General features: G+C 46.0%; 1 long non-coding RNA gene across 1 annotated transcript in view; it reads right to left on the bottom strand.

Annotated features, from left to right (window-relative positions):
* The window catches only part of LOC109551198 (uncharacterized), a 57,382-nt gene that overhangs the window by 32,063 nt on the left and 11,396 nt on the right, over window positions 1–13,923 (bottom strand). Inside the window, exon 2 of the long non-coding RNA XR_002177928.3 lies at window positions 12,260–12,307. This is a non-coding gene — a long non-coding RNA (uncharacterized lncRNA). The remainder of the gene's footprint in view (window positions 1–12,259; window positions 12,308–13,923) is intronic.

The following is a 13,923-nucleotide window of genomic DNA, read 5'->3' as shown; positions in this document are numbered from 1 at the left end:
TCAAAAAGAAAAAAAAAAGTTTATGTGTGGGTTCATCAATTCACACACATTAAGTACCAAAGGTGCACCCAACCTGCATAGAAGGGAAGGAAAACAAGGACAAGGAATTTTAAATCACTGGGCAAGGGACTTCCCTGGTGGCACAGTGGTTAAGAATCCGCCTGCCAATGCAGGGGACACAGAATCGATGCCTGGTCCGGGAAGATCCCACATGCCGTGGAGCAGCTAAGCCCGTGTGCCACAATTACTGAGCCTGCACTCTAGAGCCCACAAGCCACAACTACTGAGCCCGTGTGCCACAACTACTGAAGCCCACGCACCTAGAGCCCGTGCTCCGCAACAAGAGTAGCCCCTGCTCGCTGCAACTAGAGAGAGCCCATGCAGAGCAGACAAAGCCCACGTGGAGCAACAAAGACCCAATGCAGCCAAAACATAAATAAATAAAATATATAAAAATAAATAAATACATCGCTGGGCAAGGGGAAAGCTAACATTTCTTGAGTACCTACTATGAATGTGCAAAGTAAGGTTCCTTACAAGATTTTTTATCCTCTCAACAACTCTGTAAGGACTGTATTGCAATATTTTGTGCCCCCAGAACGTTGCAGAGTTTGATTCTTTACTTCACTAATTCTTATTTACTGATCAAGACTCAGTGTAAACATGGTCTTCCCTAAGAAGGGTTTATATAGCTTCTTATGGATCTCTACTAGTTCCTCTACATATCTAAGATATTAGCTATAAGGAGTTTTGTGTTGATTGATTTGCATTTTTGTCTCGGGCACCGGGCTGTGAGCATCTTGTATTTCTGAATCTGTAGCATTTAGCAGAGGGGCTGGCATAGAAAGCGTTCAGTGAATGCGTGCTGATTGCCTGGTAATGAATCCAGGGTCTTAGTTCTTCCACTGACTGTGGAGAAAGAGCAAATCCATTTGGGTGGTTCCTTGATCACTGGCCCCGTTTAGTCATTTTAAGAGGCCATGGTGAGATGCCTTGCTTTCTGAAGGTGGGGGGCTAAATCACCTGCTGACTGTTCCTGTTGTGCTTGTAGCACTTAGGGTAAAACAGCTTAAATAATATTACTGAAGTCAGCCTCCTTTCATCTGCAGATTAACGTGGCGACGTTTATCACCTTCTTAGCCAGGAAAAGCTTTTATCAGGCTCAGCTAACAGCTCGCATTAGCCTCTTGCAAGGACTTGCCACATTGCCTTTAACCTGAGATGCTGCAGAGTCAGCCCAAACACTCCAAAATGTGGAACCTTGGCAGGTGATTGCCAGAATAAATAGCTTATTTAGCCCCAGACCAGATAAATTCAATAAATTGTCTGTTTGGCAATGGAGGGCAGGGTCATCAGCAAGGTAGGCTGACCCTTCTGTGGGCAGAATGACTGAATATTTTGCTAATATTTGGAAGAATTCTTTTTGTAAGCACTAGAGCAGAACTTCTGTAGTGGGGATTAAGTGTCTGGGCTCCCTCAGCATTATTCTGTGCCAAGACCTGAAAAGGAAGATCTTGACCTCCCAAATGGCAAAAGGTGCCTGTGTGTTTAGAATTCTCTGATCAAAGACCTAATGAATGAATTCTATAGTGTTTGCATCATCATAACTTGAATCTCTTCATTTACCACTCAATAGATGCCTGCCTTTCAGCTGTGAATGACGTCTAAAAGGGCTGTCCTTTGACTCCACAAACGAGAATGAGTGATTTATTCACCATCCATGTGAAGATAGACTACAAATCCTTTGCCTTTTTGTCTTGTTTTGTTTTAAACCAATACTGGCTACAGTAACTGCTCCAAAGTAATTATTAAGGCTTAAATCATTTACATTTTTATTAAACTGAGAATGCTGATTCTGTGGATGCCAGATGCCAGGAGGCTTATTTTACAGGGTTGTGTCCAAAGACAGACGTCTCTCATCCAGGCCCTGTGAAGGCCCCACGACTTCACAGCTGGGATAGTTCTACGGGAGGTGTCAAAGGACTCAGTACAACCAGGTTGACATCCTGTGAAACAGACCAAAGGACACTCTCTTTAACCCGAGAGGCAGTGGTCTGAGTAATTGTCCTAGTTCTGAAGGAGACTAGCTGCCTTGGGCAAACCTTCCCAGGCTTCACCTTGCTTCTCCTCTTGTAAGTGGGAATGATGTTTCTGCCTCTCTTTGCCCTCATTTATACACTGAGGACAGATGGCTTTTGAGAGACATATCTTAATGTATAAATTTAGCATTACTGATTTTGAAATGCTAAATCCATTAATGGTCCACAAATGATGGCATTAAAATGTGTTCCACTATAACCTGTATAATTTGTTTTGAGAAGGCCATTGTCTCTAGTTTACATATGAAGAAAAGAGAGGCAAAACATATTGGGCAGTAAAGAGTGTGAGGAGGTTCACACAGTGATGCAAAGTATTAGTGAATCTTGGAAAAAGAGAAATGACGTATATTGCTTGTTTACTATTATGCCCACCCACTTTACTGATTCTTCAAATTCCTCCTATATGCCCCTCAAAAACTCTGAAAGGCAGGCACTTTTATCCCTTGTTTATATATGAGGCTAAGAGAAGCTAAGGAGTTTATCCGAGGTCAGAATCTATTAAACAGCAGGACGAGGATTTGAATCCAGAGCTAGTGTAACTCCAAAGTTTCTTTGGCAAAAATTAAGGCTTCTGTATACTCCACATTTATCTAAGTCTGTGTCACTTTTAAAGAAACTGTCCATCAGAGAGGTGCAATGACTTCTACTAATCTTATTTATAGGCAACTGGCCACTAGGTCAGAGTAGTTCAGAATCCCAAAAAAGCAGTATTGTGAACATTCAAGACATGATCACAAAAGTTACTTTAATTTTCAGAATTAAAAAATAATTATCACAGTTAACACTTGGGGAGGTTGGGGATTTTTGTATGTGAGGAAAGAATAGCATGTGAGGGACAGGCAGGACACCAAATATCCCAGAATTTTTGTCCCCTTCCTTCAAAGCTCTAACCACTAGGGCCAGATATCCTCTAGACGAGGTTGTCTGCAAGTTCTCAGTAGAGCATTAATTAAGAGTGTCTCCTTTTTAGCATTCATCTCTGACTTGAATCATCTTTGCACGGTGCCTAAAATGGGCCAGAGGCCCCATGATAATCAAATCAGTTAAGCACATTTTTCATGAATCTTGAAAGCAATCGAAGGGAGTAAAGCAACTCGCCTGTGGTCACACCGTTAGTCCAAACATCTCCTCCCAGTTGTATTGCTGCCTCCAAAGGGCAGGTACCATCATCTGTTGCAGGAACTCCTAAAAGCGCCTTCTGATTGATCTTTGCTTCAAAGCACTCACTCCCTTCCTTCGTAGTGCACACATCAGCCAGATAAATAAAATGCAAATCACTTTCTAACAGCCCTCCTGCAAATCTTCCCATCCCTCTCAGTCTAAATTCCACAGTCCTCTACAGAGCCTGGAAAGTCCTCTGTGGCTGACCCCTGCTTGGCCCCCTAGCCTTGTCTCCTGCCTCCTTCCCCTAGCTCACCTGGCTCCAGCGCACTGGCTTTCTTTTGTTTTCTTTCTTTCTTTCTTTCTTTTTTTAATTTTAACATCTTTATTGGAGTATAATTGCTTTACGATGGTGTGTTAGTTGCTGCTGTATAACAAAGTGAATCAGCTGTATGTATACATATATCCCCATATCCCCTCCCTCTTGCGTCTCCCTCCCACCCTCCCTATCCCACCCCTCTAGGTGGTCACAAAGCACGGAGCTGATCTCCCTGTGTTATGTGGCCGCTTCCCACTAGCTATCTATTTCACATTTGGTAGTGTATACATGTCCATGCCACTCTCTCACTTCATCCCAGCTTCTTAAACCCATGGAACTCATTCCACATTCCAGCTCCTGAAGCTGCTGCTCCCTCTGCCTGGACTTCTGGCAGATCTCTGGACGGTAAGCACCTCCACGCCATTCAGCTAGAACTTGTGTGACCACGCCAGCTGAGTAGCGGCCTCACCTCCCCACTCCAACCCCACTATTTTCTTCACAAATAATTAGATTTTGTTTGTCTCATGTCATTAGAGCAGCAACACAAGAGAAGAAACTTTGTCTTGTTCTTTGTTATATCCCCCGAGCTTGCAGCAGCGTCTAACACGTAGTGGGCATTTAATACATCCTTGTTGAATGAATGAGTGGATAAAGTTAACATTTGAACCCAAATCTTCCTGAAGCCAAAGCTCAAGCTTTGACCACCAACATGCTGCAATTTTTTTTATCATATCATCATTTTATTTCAAGAGTCATCTTCTTATACTTTTCCCCTAACTGTCCTCATCCAATCGACACCACCCCCCCCCGCCATTTTTAGCTGGAAGGTTACATATGAAATAAGTGATGTGCTGCTTATATTTACCTGAAAATGCAAATGCTGCAATCTGAACTCGAGGTGGATTCAGTCCTGGCGAGGCATGGTGCAGAGCACACAGGAATAATACCCGGTCCTTCTCTTCAAGATGTTTATAACTTAGTTGTGATACCAGACTCTCTGTTCTTGAAACAACAGGTTCTACAGATAAGTGCGGGGTGAAAGGAGTGGCGCCAGAATGCAGAAGTGAGTGGTCAGCAGGGACCTAGGTGGTCCTCAGAGGCTCCCTAGTGGTGAGTGACTTGATAGGAGGCTTGAACGGCAGATGCGGTTTAGAGCTGGGGAAGGAAGGCTGTCAGGTTCTTGGATAAGGTGAAGTCAGGTGAGTTTGTCCAGGAAGAGCCCGTAAATGATGTGTTTTAGGGCATTCCAGGCTGGACACATTTGTTAGATTCTTTTATGTTAAAAAAACCCAGTCACCCATTACGTACAAGTACTATTTCATGAGAAAAACAAGGCCAGCAAGGGAAGAGGAAAGGAGAAAAGGGAGTGAGGTACCATGTTCCTGACTTAGGATGGTGGCGGGGGACCAGGACCTGGCACACGGTGTCACATAATTATTGGCTCTCTTACCCCTGAAATTCTCCTCTGTAAGATTTACCTGGAATTCCATTCTTTCTCCAGAAATAAATCACCAACAGGGACTCATATGAGGAAGCCACATTTTGGGGGCAAATGGAGGGAAAAGCTGCTCTGCAGTATGATGTGTGCCCAGGTAGGGGCTGCACAGAGCCCTGGCCACTGGCAGACGCCATCCAAGCGTTTCTCAGAGTGCCACAGCTGCCCCTCATGAGGATTCCCCCTCAGAGGGGACGCCCCTCCACCTCCAACCATGGCTCCCAGTGAAGTGTAGATATGGAGATCCCTGAGGACTGGGTCAGCAGCTGGTGAAGACAACTTACGATGCCCAGAATTAACATCCATCCATCCATCCATCCACTTATTCATTCAACAAGCAGATACTCTATGCCAAGTACCAAGCAAATTGCAGGGGCTATAGTAAGGGTTAGACAGTTCCCTTGAGGAACTCATGGTCTATCCACAAGGAAAACCATATGCAGTTAGTGTCTTAACTGTCTACTCAGGTCAGAGTTGAATGAAATCCAGGCTCCGCTACAAAATCACACCAAACCAAACCAAAACACTTCATGAAGGGAAAAACCATACGTAACATTTTTTTCTCTCAAGCTCTTCCCAGAAAGGTGATAACAGAAGATTTGGTCCCAACAGGGCCACAGACAAGGGATTTGCATTTTAAAGTTTGACAGATATTTATAGGCCTTTCGATCCCCTTTCTCCCCTCTACCCACCCACCCCCAGGCTTGCCTGCCTTCCCCACCCCCAGTTCTCTACACTGTCCCAGGTACAAACTTGAGAAATGACGACTCCAGGCCCAGAGGTTTCTAGGACATGTGCCCTGGGTGCTAAGCTCATACTCAGATTATAAATAAACCTCCTATTTATTGAATACCAGCTATATATTGAGTACTTTTCTTAATTTCTAATCCCCACAACCTCCCTGCAAGTTTTGTTATTTACCGTTTTTGTTGTTGTTAAGGGAAAAGGAAAACGAGGCTCAGAGAGTTTAACTAACCTGCCCCAAATCACGGATAAGAAGTAATGGCGACAGAGTTAAAACTCAGGTCTGTGCATCTCCAAACCTATGACATTTTCATGAAGCCGGCCCGACTCCAGTCACACAGCCCAGTTACGGTAGGCTACTTAGCTGAGCTCCTTCTTGGAAAAGGTTATTCTGCGCTCCAGTTTTCTTGCTGATGTTATTCTGGAAACAGCCCAATAAATGTCACAATTTGATTTACTCGGGACAAACTTGCAGCTGTCTTCCTTTGCAGCTCTTCTTGGGCTCTGAGATTTTTCCTTTCCTTCTTCTACTCGTCTTTCACGCAGGCCTCTGCAGCCCGACAGCTGCACGGCTCGCTTTGGAACCGTCCTCTGCAGGCCCATAGGATTTGCTGAACAGAGCTGCCTTCGGCCCCAAAGAAAGCCTGTTGGAGACAAGCTCAGAATCTCAGACCCTTACTTTTTTGCAGCTGGAAAGGATCCTGGAAAACATCTAGGAAACAGAGGTTCCGAGAATAACTCATGCGAGGTAGCTGGCGTCAGATTTATGAGAATACCTGCTATGTATTTGCTATGTTAAAAGGGAAAGATAAAAGAGACAAATGACATGGACGCCTCCACGTGCTGGGGGCTTTGTCTTATTTAATCTCCACTACAACCCAGTGAGGCACAATTAATTATGATCCTCATGTTACGGGGGAGCCCTGGCTCAGAGAAATAACTGACTGAAGGTTCCACAACGAGTAACTAGTGGAAGTGGGATCTGAACCCAGGCGATGGTAGGACTGTACAGAGCCTTCCTTTCCTCGGCAGGCGGTGGGATGTGCTGAGGAGCCCAGACAGTATCCTGGCTGCTCCTGTGCTGAATTCAGAGCAAACAGCAACAGGACAGAGATGAATGCCATCATTTCGTGGATTTCTCGGGAAGTCAAGTCTAGACTGAGGTTACCTGGTGTTCACCAACCACCACCTGGGTGGTCTTTTGACCAGTAAGGCCTCCCCTGGAAACAAGGACCACTTCCCTACTTGCAGCCTCTCCCCAGACTTGCTGAGACTGTCTGCTACAAATCAGAAGGTTCTGCAAGTTCCCTTCCTCCTTGGAAAATCCTTCCCCCACCCTCAAAGAGGAGGCCTTAGAAGTGCCAAATTGGGAGCCATAAGAAAGTTGTCGCTAGTGCCAAGTCTTCCTGTCGAGGTTGAGAGATCAGGTTCAAAGCTCAAGCCGCAGCTCCCCCACCTTCTCTCCCCATCCTGTCTCGGATCCTGAGAGGGGACGCGTCTTCCCTTCCCCCACTGCAGTTCCTGTAAACGCCTCTGGATCGTGTTGTGCTGAGCTGCGAGTCAGACGGGGGGTCTGAGGCATCCTCTCTGCTCTCTCCAGATAGATGCCATGGCAGAGGCTCCTGGGACAGCTCCTCTCCAGGAAGAATGGCTACAGAAGCAGAGCTCTCCATTCCTGAGCACGGGGTGGGTTCTGGTGCGGATTGGGCTGCTCCTAAGAGAGCTCTTTTCTGAATACTCGCACTGACTCTGCAGCTGTGGGTCCCAATGTTCAGAACAACATGGGTAGGAGATGACGCTGGTCCAGCGGCTTCAAATCTTACCCAGCAAGCCCTGGCTCAGCCCCAGCTGCTCTTAAGGTACAACTCACAACCCATGTCTCCCAAAACATTTTTCTTGGCCATCCATCCAGGCTAATCTCCACTCTCCTCAGAAATGAGATACACCCACACGTAACTATCAGGAAGATAGACTGTCATCGGTGGCATTTAGTTGTGCGACCGGGGACACTTTTGACCTCAGTACGTAAGGAAACTTTTCTGCATCTTGGTATCACCCATTCTGGAGGAAAGAGATGACCTGCCAATGACCGTGTTACTGATGGCCCTGATTTGGCATCATTTTGCTAGCTTGCCAGTGATGATATTTTCTCTTTTCAGAAAGCACTCAACATTGTTATCAATCCATCCAGTAGCTCTTAGCCCTTTTTCAGTTATGCCAAACCTATAAAACTTTTTGAAAACTTTTACCTACCAGTAAACTTTACATGGGAACATACATGATTATTATTGCGTGCTATATTTGACACCCTGAAGCCCATCTCTGACGTCTATCACACTGCTAACCTCTGTCCTAGAGAGAGAGCATCCTGGTCCGGGGACCTCGTCTGGTTCCTTGTGTGTCTCCAGAGTGTAGTGGGGTTTCTGGTGCATAATAGATACAGTACTTGGGAAATGTGGGTTGCAAGTTGAATGAATTAACTGATCTGGGAGTGAGTTTGTGAGAGCAATGCTGGCTTGGTGATAACCCCATGAAGGAGACCATTGCTCTGTTGGCCCAATAAGAGTGACACTAAGTGACACTGTGCATAGCTCAAGGGTAGTCCCCAAGGCTGCACTTGGGTGGAAATGAGAGAGGGCAGGACAAACAAGGCTGACAGCATTGACAAGGGAAACACCTTGGGATGGCATGGACTGGAAGAGGTGCCAGGTGAGTACCCTGGGGATTGCAAACCTCCAGACCTATAGTTCTCAAATTCAGCCTTCTTAGGACTTGTCTGAAGAGTCTGTTATACAAACAAGCTGTTGGACCCCACCACCATAGATTCCGAATCAGGTGGTCTTTGGATCACACTTAGAGAAACACTGCTGTAGGTCAGAGAAAGGTATAGAGGCTGAAGAAAGAAAAGAAGGAAAATAATGTTGTTTGGGGCACAGATCCATTCACCGTAGCACGATAAGGATAATGAATTTCTCTCTCTCTCTCCCTCTCTTTCTGTCTGTCTGTCTCTCCTTTACTCTCATTCTATCTCCTTCTTTTAATCTGCTGCAGCTATAAAGAGCTTTTGAAAGTTTATGACACATTTCCCAGAGTGATCAAATATTAGCCTGCAGAGTTTTTGTTTTTTTTTTTTTTCTGAAATCACAGCTCTGGCAGAGGCTGGTCACTGCGCAGGCAGGAGCCACTCAACAAGTTCCTCACGTGGTAACAGGGAGGAGAACAAGCCTACAGAGACCTCCACCTTGGCTCCCACGAGGGGAAACCAGCAGACCCACCCGGGACATGAGCTGTTTTTTCGAGCTCTGTTTTTCAGGGGCTTCTCCCCGAATGACATATAACGAGAACAGAAGATGCCAAGGCTGCCTCTAGCCATGGATTATGGGAGGCCCACCACAGCTGGCCTCCCAGAGGCCCAAAGTTGATCATTTGCACCTGGCATTTCCAAATGCAGCTTCCCAGACTGGAATCCTCAAGCTGCGGGGGGAGGACCCATGGAGCTTTGTGAAATATGGATGTCTGGGCCTCACACCCTTGAACTCTGGCTCAGAAGGTTTGCGGTGATCCCAGGAACCTGCGCTCTTTTAAAACCACCAGGTATTTTGGATGGGCAACCAGATTTGGCAACTTTAGGAGGACTCTAGCACCACAAAATCTGCTTCAGTCCTCCAGCCAGCTGAGATCAAAAATTCCCATCCTAGGGCTTCCCTGGTGGCGCAGTGGATGAGAGTCCGCCAGCCGATGCAGGTGCATGCCGGGAAGATCCCACATGCCGTGGAGCCGCTGGGCCCGTGAGCCATGGCCGCTGAGCCTGCGCGTCCGGAGCCTGTGCTCCGCAACGGGAAAGGCCACAACAGTGAGAGGCCCGTGTACCACACACAAAAAAAATTCCCATCCTAGATCTGGTGTGGATGCCTCCAGGCCTTTCCCCTATAATCTCATTTTAAAACCCAGTTCTGATGTCACTTTTTTCAGGAGGCCTTCCTGGAACATCCAGCTGAAGTTTATTATCTCCCCCTCTCTCCCCTCCATGGCACATTTCCAGTGTCTTTAATGACACTTTATAGCATGACCCACTCCTCATATGACATTTGTCCACCAGTGCTGTGCAATGAAAATATAATGCCAGTCACATACATAATCTTTAATTTTCTAGTAGCCATATTTTGCTTAATGGAAATAAATAGGTAAAATTAATTTTAATAGCATGTTTGATTTAACTCAATATACCCAAAATGTCATTTCAACAAGTAGTAATATAAAAATCATCAACGAGATTTTTTTAAATCACACTGAGTATTTGAAATCTGGTGTGTATATGACACTTAGATCTCATTTCAGCTTTGCTTACATTTCAAGTGCTACATGTGGCCACATGTGGCAAGTGGAGGCCATACTGGGTAGCACAGTCCTGGTTCTTTGAGGGCAAGTCTGTGACTTTGCCTCTGGGTCTTCAGAAGCAGTCTTTCCCCGGACCCAGTATAGGAGCTTAGAAAGAGTCTGAGTCCATTCAAATACAAATTCCTCCTGGACCAGATCCTTTGGCTTTGTGTTTGTTTGTTTGTTTGTTTTAAGGCATAGTATCTCTGTAGATGAGAGTGGTTAACGGGTACATCCGGTAAGGGGAAAGCTATCCAGAGCAGGTTTCATTTAAGAGGACTGAGTATTGGGAGAAACCTGGGGGAACAGGGCATTCATCAAAGGGAGCAGAAAAAGGCAGTGGATCCCAAGGGGTAGATACCAGGGTAACTTCTCCATCCTGCACTGCGGGATCCAACCTAGCAGAATCGGGCGATGGTGGCTCTGAACCATATGTTCAGTCTCCTTCTGCAGGTTCCCTTGAGCTGCCTGAAGAACACCACCTGCCAGAGGATTGGATTGAGGTGTATGTGGTCAGTTAAGTCTCTAAAAAAGAGCTGCAGCAAGAACGTGTTCTCAGCAAAGATGACTTCTGAAAACACATTGAGCCCGTTTATACCTTGGCCACAGGCTTCCCAAGAAATTTCACTGGCTTACCTCATAGTTCACTCATAGTTGGGTCAGTTAAGAGAACGGGCTACCACTTCTGTCCAAAAGGAATTGCCTCCAAGCCAGTGCCTACAGATACATGATCATAGCTTCCTAGGAAACAGATATGTCCTGAGGAAATCAGAGTTCAAGCCCCTTTCCCTAGATCCTCTGAGTTCAAATAATCCATGTATAGAGGTACAGGGACTGGAGTTCGGTACACCCGCCCACTCCCTCCAAGCTGCTTGTCACTAGCAGTGTAGTAAGTTTCAACCAGGCATCTAAGGAAGAACAAACCCTTGGTTGGACCGTATCGTTCCTAGGTGAGGCTTGGGATATGGTAGCAAGAGCCCGGCCTTTGGAGAGGAACACCCCGTTCTCCAAATGCCAGCCCACCCATTTATTTGGAACATCTATCGTATTAGAACTGTTCATTTGTACACTTCCTAGAAGGGCTTTTCGGTGTTTTATGCAAAGCACTGTAACAAATGGTTAAGATCTTGGCCCACGAGCATGTGACTTCCAGCAGGTTACTTTTCCTCTTTTAGCCACAGGTTTTTCACTGTGAAATACGGGTACTAACAGTCCCTACCCCCTAGGGTTGTGTACTGATTAAACCAGGAGATAAAGTTCTAGTCAAAATGTATGGAAAGTGCCCCATAAAATTTCATAATGATTTGAAAATTCAACCCAACATGAAACAGGACAGTTTAATGTAGAAAAATGAGTTTAAAAGAGTAGAGAAATGGATATTTTCAAGCAAGTGGGCACTGAATACATATGATTACTGCAGTAAGTGATGGGCATCTGAGGGTAATTAGAAGAAAGGAAGCCTGTCCTCTTAGTGTTCAGTTTACAGTCTAGTCCAGTGGACTGTACCACAGGAGGATAGCCTTGTGTTAGCCCATGTAGCACCCACTATTAACACAGTAGAGGCCACCACCACGGGGTTGACTTGTAGTCAGAGTAGACCAGAAAAAACACTTTGCCTCTGGAGAGGCAATGGGATTGCACCACTCACCCCAGGCAGGAAAGCTACACCAGCCCATGTATAACAATGGGACGAGCAGCCTGTCTTCTAAGGAGCGTGAGAAGGGAAAGTCCAAACTGAAGGAAAGAGACAGGTGAGAAGGGAATAAGAAACTTTAGTGAGAAGTAAGCTGGACAGTAAGAATATCAAAAGAGAAAATAGACCAAGGGCTTATCAGCAGGCACAGTCTCCAAAACATCGGAAAATGTTGCTAAGATCCATAAGATGACAACAGCTTGCAACGTGGGGAAGGGATGGGAGGGGCGGGAGAGGGGGAGTGGGAAATTCATCTCCAACCCCACTGTCTGTTCCTTAGCACAGACACTCCCAGGGCTCCCCGGCTCTGCCAAGATCACCCTTCTGCAGAGCTGATCACAAATGCTGATGATTGAAAAGTTGTGCAGTCCTCAAAGCCTCGGCTTTCCGTTCCTAAGAATGTCCAGGAAAGGCTAGTTTAAGACACTTACCTTCTCTCTGCCTGGCTTTCTCACTTGTGCCTGCCAAGGCTGGTCTTCCTACAAGGAGTAATTAGATTAAATCTTTAGGACGTTTTGAGCTGCGAGAAGGGAGAACACCAGCACGTACATACAGGCACAGTTATTTTCACAGGATTCCATTTCCTCTGTTCTCTTTGAATTCACCTCCTGGTAACAGCTGTCTGGCTCCCTAAAGCAGCAACAGCTGCAATAATGAACCCACCATTTGAGCCTGTGGATGACACCGGCTCAGCCCCGAAATGCAGCTGTTCTTTAATGCCTGATGTCTTAGCCCTCCCCAGCTCTAGACAACAAAGAGAGCCATTCGTGAACACCCCACATCTCAAGTTTTCATATGGGGGATCACCTATTCCTTTTACCAGTGGCACAGTTTCTTACTTCTGCCACTTATTGGTCGTTTGACTGAAGGCAAGCTCAAAAAACCTCTCTAAACCTTAGTTTCCTCAGTTTTCTGATGGTGATGATAATATTACCCACCTCGCGATGTTGTCTGTGAAGTTCCAAAGATATAATAGATATGAAAATCTTTTACATGTTATAAGGCAATATTCTTGTATTAGGTATTATTAAGGTCCTTGTTTCTGATTTTAACAAGTGAAAAATTATTAAACAATATAATACACTTCTGAATAATAATAGACTTCTGAATGGGCTGTCAGTATAATAAACTTCTGAATTGGGCTGTCCGTATACATGGTCTCTGAGGAGTGGAGAAATCATAGAGGTTTCTGGAGAAGACACTTGGCCCCGCAGAGGGACTGGTAGAATCTGAGAGGTTAAGGGAGAGAGAGAGAGATTTGGGTGAGGGACACAGCCCAGGCGAAGGGTGAGAGAAGAAAATGTGGTCTACTGACAAAGTAGGGCCATCCTGGAATGGGGCAGAGAATGTGCCTGAGGACCAGGGGGATGGAAAGTTGGGATGGTCAGGATGAGCCAGAACATGGATGGCCTTAAATGACAGGCAGAGATGTTATCAGAAGAGATTTTAATAGCATGAAAATGTCAAGCCCGGGAGGTCACTCAGTCCTCCTCCCTGACTCCAAGGGTTTATCTCTCTCCAACAATCTAGACAAAGGGCCTGCACTGGACATGCTCTTGGCTTCCTGGAGCCAGGCTCCGTAGCTCTTGGAGCCCTGGAGGTCTCCTCTCTGTCCAAGTGAGCGATTCCCAGCTTCCCTGCTTATTAAAAAAAGAGATTACTGGGCTCCAGCCTAGACTCATCAAATCAGAGCTTCAGGAGAGGGGCCTAGGAATCTTCCTTTTCAAAATAATTCTTCCTCTCTCCCCAGGTTCTTCTAGTTGTCATGGAAGTGTGGGAGGTGTGCATGTGAGCTATGTGCCATGCGTGCTAAACGTGGAGCCCCAGAAAGGACTCAGCAACCTTAGCACATCCTACTAGTTGATGTCCTAGTGTCTTTACAGAGTCCCTCCCTCCATCCCTCCCTTCCTCCCTTCCTTTCTCCTGTGGGGATCTCAGGGGCTGTTGGAGGATATATTTTCACTTTGTGATTATTTCACTTTAGATGCTCCTTTTTTGTATTTTTAACGGGAGTAGCAGCTGGACCATCCACCTTCCCACACCCACTGTCCTCCCTGCTGTTCCCCCGGCTGCCCTGGCCCTTCCTTCCTTCCTT

Source organism: Tursiops truncatus, chromosome 14 (genome assembly GCF_011762595.2).
Source record: "Tursiops truncatus isolate mTurTru1 chromosome 14, mTurTru1.mat.Y, whole genome shotgun sequence".
In the NCBI taxonomy this organism is placed as follows: domain Eukaryota; kingdom Metazoa; phylum Chordata; class Mammalia; order Artiodactyla; family Delphinidae; genus Tursiops; species Tursiops truncatus.
Note: the sequence above shows the minus strand (reverse complement) of the source record. Positions and strands in the feature narration are given on the sequence as shown.